Source organism: Magnolia sinica, chromosome 5 (genome assembly GCF_029962835.1).
Source record: "Magnolia sinica isolate HGM2019 chromosome 5, MsV1, whole genome shotgun sequence".
NCBI lineage: Eukaryota > Viridiplantae > Streptophyta > Magnoliopsida > Magnoliales > Magnoliaceae > Magnolia > Magnolia sinica.
In genome coordinates, this window is record NC_080577.1 from 93,958,925 (window position 1) to 93,967,700 (window position 8,776).

General features: G+C 40.1%; 1 long non-coding RNA gene across 1 annotated transcript; it reads right to left on the reverse strand.

Annotated features, from left to right (window-relative positions):
- Positions 1–7,854: 7,854 nt before the first annotated feature.
- Positions 7,855–8,273, reverse strand: LOC131247396 (uncharacterized). Its single transcript, XR_009171702.1, has 3 exons — positions 8,203–8,273; positions 8,047–8,088; positions 7,855–7,930 (listed from the first exon to the last, which is right to left on the reverse strand). It is a non-coding gene; the product is annotated as an uncharacterized LOC131247396 (long non-coding RNA).
- Positions 8,274–8,776: the final 503 nt, after the last annotated feature.

The following is an 8,776-nucleotide window of genomic DNA, read 5'->3' on the forward strand; positions in this document are numbered from 1 at the left end:
GGATGGTTAGGAGGTAATGCACGTAGATTGCTAGTGTGTAAAGGCAAGAAAAATAGAAATTTTCTATTTTTGGAAAAGAATAGTTGCACTCAGCCCGCTTACACCCGTGATTGTGCAGTTGTATGTGCGATACCGCATGTGAAACTCTGGGGGTTCAATCTGAATCCCTCGATCTCTAAGATGGACTGTCCAGATCATTTGATCAATGGCTAATGGTAGACCGTCTCGTGACAAAAAATTGATGTCCGCAAAATGCTCGCAGGTGGGAAAATTTTGAAAGGAAGGAAGACTCATTCCTCTTTTGTAGCTGATGGGTCAAACCAAGTTTCACTAGCACTTGAGTTTGGTGCTCCAAGGTTGCACGATCCCTGAAGTACATGCGACCATTCGAGTGGGGTCCACCATGATGTTATATGGAATCCACACCACTCACCAGATTCTACGGGTCCGCCTAGGACCCCTAACCAAAGATCAGGCGGATCTGAAGCTTGGGTGGGCCACACACGCAGATTTCATCTCTTAATTGTGGGTTTCCATTGATCTGACGGTCAAATGGCCTCCTAGTTCGATGTTAATGGTCGTAAGGGTTCTTAGTCCAGCTTAGATGAACCTCCAGGACATCCCTATAGATTAGACAATTCAATTGTTGTGTTCAAGTGTTAGACCACTCCATGTTAGCTGGAGATCGAATGGATGGTGGATCTAGGGGTCCAATATTACTGTTTGGTTTGGAAATCAACGGATGGACGACTTCACTCATCTTTAATAAGGTTCTACGTGCCCACTATTGACACTCAAACGGTTAGATCTAGCGATCCAACCACGCAAGTGTCTTCGGCTTACTCCTCACTAGTTCTAAGTGTCCTAAGGTCAGTATAAGTGGAGATCTAACCTTCGATTCTATGCTTAGAGGGCTAGATGGCTCGATCTACAGGTGAAGATCCTCCTGATGGTGGAATTACGGAAGAATAGAGGTGGGTGTTTAGTTGAATTGGGTTTGCGTTCATCACAAATTTGATCCTCAAGGTAACACCCGAGTACTGAAAAGTACGTGGTGTTACAAAAATAGTAGAAATAAAAGGGAGAACCTTCTTCTCTCTAATTGAGGGAGGTTTCTCATAGTCAGGCATGAGTATCTTCTACCGAGGTAATCATTCAAGCACAGTAGTTTCACTTGTCGAAGTTCCTCATGGGTAGTAGATCTTTAGATGCTTGGTATTGCATAGGTGAGGTAAGATCTTACCCTCCATGTCTTCTAGTTGATACATTCATCAGAACCTGATGTCGAGGTCAGGATTGGCCGATGAGCCTTATTACCGAGCTTGGTTGATTGGTTTAGTTCGGTCATCAAGTTTCCTTGCTTAGCCTAGCTTCCCCAAGTACTTGCTCTGACATGGTGTTCAAGGGAGTGTACCAATGGAAGTGACTTTCCGAACGTCAGTTGGTATGCTGGCCTCGATTTTGGTTGTCCTCCTTTCTTTTGGTGTTAGCAGTAGAGAGCTCTCCTTCTTCCTTTCGCTTCACATCCTTAGCCGAGTTGTTTCGTCCTCGAGTAGCTCTTCGTGAAATGAAGAGTTCCTCGATGTTGGAATATTTTAAAGCTCCGTTAAGTAAGTTGGTGAGGGTAGTCGAGGGTAGTGTTTGAAATATCGATACTATCGGCCAATATTATTGGTATCGCAGTCCAATGATACGAAACCCTACGGAAGATACTAAAATTTTGAAAAAATTTACATAATTCTATGTCGATCAATATATCGATAAATATCGCATAATATCGCCAAAGAAGATCGTCCTGATCGGAAGAAAAACTTTCAAGAGTAGATTTCGGTACCTGTAAAGAAGATCGTCCTAATCGGAAGCTGCGTTTGATGGGCCATTCGAATCCAAGTCTCTGATTTGGAGAGATTTGGATGCAAAATCCAGAGAAATCCTCGAAATCCTGTCATTTGGGAGAGATTTTAGGGTTCCAGAATGCCGAAACCCTCTTTGTTTCAAAAAAAGGGCCTCGAGCCCTTATTTATAGGAAGCGGATGGGCTGGTGTACTGCAAACCACCAACCTGGATGGTGTGTTGACGTCACAAAGTTCTGTGGGTCCCATCGTGGGTTATATGTTACATCTAAACCGTTCGTCCATTTTACAAGCTCGTATTAAGTCTTTAGCCAAAAAATAAGATAGATCCAAAGATCAAGTGGACCACACTGAAAATAGTTGCGGGACATTAAACGTCTACCATTGAAACCCTTTTGGGGTCACAGAAGTTTTAGATCGATATGGTATTTGTTTTTCCTCTTCATCAAGATCTTTGTGACCTCATGAACCAATTGGATGGAAAATAAACGTTACGGTGGGCCCTACGAATGTTATAATGGTGAGAATCATTGCCTTCACTACTATTTGTGGTGTGGTACACCTGAGCTTTGGATATGACTCATTTTTGGGCTCATGATCTAAAATAATCTCTCCAAATGGATGAACAGTGTGGATATAATAAATACATTATTGTGTGGCCCATGTAACTTTGATCTCCTTTGAACCGTTTGTACAACTCAGCTTGAGGATTTTCAATGCTTATCTTCACGGATGGAAACGGATTGGCTACTCCCCCTGCCACCAGTGGCAGGGGCTCTGTGGACCCCATCTTGATGTATGTGTTTCTTCCATTCTGTCCATCTATTTTTCTAGATCAATTTATGTTTCTACACAAAAAATGAGGTATATCCCAGTCTCAAGTGGACCACATTACAGGAAACAGTGTTGAATGAACTTCGACTATTAAAAACTTTTTGAAGATCATAAAAGTAGTTGGATCAAGTTGATCTTTGTTTTTACCCTTCATCTAGGTCTTTATGACCTAATCAACAGATTGGTTGTCAAATAAACAGTACAGTGGGCCTTAGGAGGATTTAAATGATGGATATCCAATCACTATTTTTTTCCTATGGGGTGGTCCACCTGAGATTTATATCCCTCTCATTTTTGGGATAGAGACCTAAAATGATATTTAAAAATGGATGAACGGAATAGATGAAACACATACATCATGGTGGGGCCCACAAAGCACCGACCACTAGCCACAGGGCTGGTGTCAGGGGAGTAGTTAACCGTTTCTTTCACAGACGTGGATTTCCTATGAAAAGTCTTTGTAGGAAGTTCCTGCAGTGGAAACTTAGTTGGGGCCCACCATGATGTTTGTGAGAAATCGACCCTGCCCATCCGTTTTTCGGGCTTATTTTAGGAGATGGGGGTGGGCTGAAAATGTGAGGATTGAATGCCCATAGTTGAAATATTCGTGGGGCCACAAAAGTTTTGAATCAGTCTAATATTTATGTTTTCAGTTCATACCAGTAAAAATGACTTTATGAACGATATGGATGGAATGTAAACATCACTATCGACCCGAGGAGGTTTCAACGGTAGGAAGTTCCCTACCCACCTTTTCTGTTAGTGCGGCCCACTTGAGTCTTGGATCCTACTCCATGTTTGTCTCAAGTCTTAAAATAAGCTCACAAAATGTATAGAGGGGGTAGATTTCTTACAAACATAATAGTGTGCCCCACCATTGAAAACTTCCTAAGGTCCATTGTGACCATGCAACCCGTTAATAAGTTCGCACAGACTTGGATGAAAGGAAAACACAAATATCAAATTGATCCAGAAAATTTTATGGCCCACAATTTTTAATGGTCAATAATTACTATTTCGTGTGAAGTGGTCCACATCTACTTGAAATTTTTAACTGTCTCATTTTTTAGGCCAACCCCTACAATCAGGTTACAAAACCAATGGACGATGTAGATATGTTGAACATGCATCAAGGTGGGTTCCATTGTTTTTGACCGTAGCATCAATTCTAACTATTTTCACTTGCATGGTCCACATAAGTTTGAATGAAGGGAAAAAACAATTATTAGCTTGATCTAAAACTTTTATAGCCACTAATGGTCAATCACTATTATTTCTTATGGTATGGTCCCCCTGATTATTGGATCCGCTTCATTTTTTGGATAATGTCCTAACATGACATGGAAAAATGGATGGACAGGGTGGATATTGAATACACACATCATTGATAGGTATGTTTTCTATTTTCTAATATATCTTTTGCTTTTGAATGCATTAGTTATGTTTTCATACACATCTTTATACATTTATAAATGTTATGCATCATATTTGAATATATTTACCTTAGTTTAATCAGATAACGCATAACTTAGGACTTTATAAAAAGGAAATTCATTATGTGCACTTATTTCTTGAGATTTTATGATTCAAAAGTGTGTATTAAGGTCTTTTTAAATAATCCCTGAAGTTTCATATAAAAAAAATCAACTATTTTGCTAATGTTTCCTCATGTTTCCAAAAAAGTGCGATAAATTACGCGATACAAACGATATATCCCATGTGATAACTAATACGTATCTATATCCCAAGGTTACGATACACTGCTCAATACCGATATTTCGAACACTGGTCGAGGTGTTCTTACTAATAGAGAAGAGGAACTTTCCTTATTTAACGCCGGCTACCATGGCACCCAGAACTATCTAGTTGGAGTAACCATCAACCTGAACGGCCTCAGCGTTGAAACGGGTGATGTAGTCTCTTAGCAACTCGTCCTCCCTCTGAGTGATCCTAAGGAGGTGGATTGATGGCTTTCTCTTGTCATTCCTATCGATGAACTGAGTGATGAAAGCCTTATTGAGTTGAGTGAAAGAACTGATGGATTTTGACTTCAAATGTCTGTACCATTTCCACGTAGCTCCTGACAAAGTCTGGGAGAATGCACTGCAGATTACAGCTCCAGTAGCACCATGGACCTCCATCCATGCTCTTAAAGATTCTAGATGTTCGGTCGGGTCTCCCGACCCTGTATATGGGATAATTTGGGGCATCCAGAACCTAAACGACAGTTAAGATCTCATGATGTCATCCGTGAACGGGGGCTTGGCTTCCTTTAGCAGTGCATCAATGGAGGTAGGGGCCTTCGCTCAGTACTCCTACTAGATATCTCCAAGTTAGTCTCGAATCTCCCTCAACTCTACTTCCCGTGGGACTTCACTTTCTGTTGTAGCTTTGGGAGTCTTTCCTGGTCTCTTCTTCTCTAAGGTGTGGTGCAAATCGGACTCGACGAGCTCAGTTTCTTCTATGGTTTGTGTGGGGATGCACTCGCTTCATGTTGGTCAATCCTTCACTACATACAAGTTACGAGGTGATTGTGGAGGTCAAGACTAGGTGGAAGTTGCTCTCGATGTCGCACCCTAATCGGGGAGGGGGTGTTGTCGCTCTAATATGCGCATGATTCGATTGAAATTTTTGGTCAAGGCCTTGACTTGGTTTTTAGAGAGATGAGCTGCCCTCCTCGATTTTGGGACCTTTGTGCAACCACTGATTAAAGGTGGTTAGGTTTGACTGTAACATTTGCGAGGTCTCGGGATGGTCTTCTGGTGCGGGTATTCGCTTAGTAATGGCAGCTAGAGCATTTTTCTTTCCTTTACCCATCACTATGCTTATGAAAGGCTGATGATTCTCTTGATGTGAAGGGAATTTTTAAGGTGACTTTGTTGTCATTCCTATAGATGACGCCAAACTGTTGATGCTTGAATCTGATCAATCCTCATTTACTTCCTGCGAGCCTTTTATACACCTGTAAAAAAGACACTAGGGGCTCCGGTTTTGGCCGGGGAGCCTTCAATGCTTAAGTCAGGCTTATGGGCTCATAGTGGGCGTAGTTGAATCAGGATACACTACCAGAAAATAGGGTAACGCTGACGGCTAAAAATCGTGGGCAATAACCTTCCCTGACGGATTTTAGCCGTCGCAAGATCTGTCGGCATTGCTGGCCGACGGATTAAAACCGTCGGCGTTATCAATGGCTAAAACCATCGGAGTTGCCCACGGCCAAAACCGTCGGCGTTTCCGACGGTAAGAGCGATGGCCAAAACCGTCGGCGGATTCGACAGTTTTTAGCCATCGGCAATTCTCATTAATTACAAAAAATGAAATATATAATATATCATCCATTGAATTTGGATGATATATTTCTTACTTTTCTATTGTGTAGAGTTACCTTCTCAACTAAGTTGGTTCGTTCAATGCACACATCCATTTCTAGATATACCCATTTCTCCAAAGCCCTGAACGAACCAACCTATTCAAGAAGGTAAGTCTATACAATAGAGAAGCACATGCATGGCATACCGAACCAACCTATCACATGAATGTTCAAATGGAATCAAATAGTTATCACAGTTCTTGCTACAGTCCGTGTAATTTTAGGAAAGCACATGCATGGCAATACCACCAAAACTACTATATAGCATAATCTTAACTGTATGGTGGCTGCAAGTGAGCTTGAAAAGGAAATATTGTTTGTGAACAATGAACAAAGTCCATCAATCCTGTGGCTAAGATTTTCTAATGTGGGAGATTCCTCGGGCATTGCCCATTATGATGGGAGATAGTGTAAACACTTGGTTTCAAGGAGAGATGGCCCAACTTGTATGTTTTCTAGCCAAGAAAAAAAAGAAGCAACGTCTTGCTAATCGAACATTGCCTATTTCCTCATTATGCATGTCTGCTGATAATTCCCCATTTTTAGTTATTTTGTATCTTTTATTTTTTTTATACTCTTTAGTCACTGCAAAAGGAAAGAGAAACTATTTGATCCTTCGGTCTTGGGCATTGAATCTGTACAAGTGGAGCCCATGGTTCAGCCGTATAGACTGCTAATCTAACAAGTCCCATTGCAGATGGATTAAATGATCCTAGTTATCAAATCTTTGGCCCTTTGTGGTATTATTTTTCTTCACCTCTATTCTCAACGTCATGAAGGATTAGGATTGTTTGAAAGGATGGCTCATTGGGTCATGCTACATCCACAGTACAGCCCATCAGATCAACAGATTGGAATCTGGATCATTGAACCATGGGTCCCACTTGCACAGGCTCAATATACAAGAAACAAGTCGTCATCGTCGTCATCTTATCCTTTCTCTTAGAAATTTGTTGCAAGCCCTTAAATGGTAGACCGGAAATTTTTTTACAATCAGTTGCTCATCAAACATCCAACCTTTCTTTTTTATGCAGGCCCTTGGGACTAGTCATTACAGATTGAAGATTGACACCACTTGAACAAACACAACCCAAACAGTACTGACCCCCAACCCATCTATTACATGTACATTCCTATAGGGAATATGTATTCTGGGATCATTCTATTGTAAGTCTACACAATAGAAAAGCACATGCATGGCATACCGAACCAACCTATCACATAAGGAATACCTGTTCTTCCATCTGCATCTCACATAGAAAAGGGAACAATGGAAATCAATCTATTTGAATCGTGAAAAGTGAGAGGCAGCCCATGATGAATAATAAGATATGGCTCTAATGTAGGTATGTTAAGATGAATTGTATTTTCTGGAACTGATTATCCAAATGAAGAGATAAACCCTACTAGTATGTCATGGAACTGGCCATGAGAATGATGCTGATAAGGATCAGCAAAGTAGACACAAACACAACAGGCAATCTAATGGTGAACTAGTGATCTTTACTCAATTACTGGAATAAATCTAGCAATGAACAATGGTGAGTCAATAAAGGGAGTCAAATTCAATGGTCTCTTATAGAAAAACATCGACATCGATATGATCTCGGAATACATATTCCCAGTGTGTTGCCTGCGTGCATGCTTAACATTATCTTGCAAACATTCAGACCCTGGAGTGGCCATTGTAACATCCTAATAGGTGTTGTTTATAATAGATCTACTTCTGCTCCTAAAAGTCAAAACACAATCATACTAAGTTAAAGGAGTTCAGTTTTACTCACAAACAAGAATCATAGGGAACATGTGCATCAAAAGAGAGATGTTTTGTGCATCCTTTTGCAGCTTCAGAAAAAGAGAGTGATAGTTCCACCTACAAAAATTACAAGAAAGGTAAAAAAAAAAAAAATCTCGATGTGGGGACCAAGACATGGCACATCTACGAAACTACCCAAGGCAACTTTTGTAATTTAGGGACATCAAGTTAACCTATATATCAGTTGCAGAGGTTACATTCTCATGTTCAAAGATCTGTGAAAGCATTCAACATTTCTATGTTACAGATTGCATAAGAACAAAGCAGCTAAAAAAGTACCCAAAAGAGAAAAAAGAAAAAAGAAAAAAAAAATGATATGTAGTAAGTACCTGAGAGAAAATTCTATGGAATGAATCAGAGAAATCATCTTAATAAGCCTCCCTAAACCCCTCTGCATCATATTGTGCTCTATTTTCGGGATATCGTAATGTCTGCAATTACCTTTAAGAGGAAATGCAATTAAATTATTGAACTAATAGAAAAATACAAATACAAAGCTTTAACAACACTATTCCATAATATTCAATATTATGAGATAACAGAAACAATGAAAAATAGGACAAATAAGCACTACATAACTAGTCATCCTGTGCACAACCCTCATACGCATCTCTTATCTCTTGAAACTTCCTCTTCACTGCAGTATTATTCTTATTTGCCTCTGGATGGTACTTCTTTGCAAGCTAAATGTTAGAAGGGTATTAGTTCAACAAGTAAATACAAGGGCACACAAGATGATGAGGGAGCATATATTACATTATTATATATGCGTTGCTTGTGCAATACCCACTGGTAAAAGAAATAAAAACTAAAATCCAGCACACAACCATAAAACCACCTGCATTCAACTTCAAAACAGTCTTAATTACCCAAAAACAACAATTTTGCTCAATTTTTTGTTTA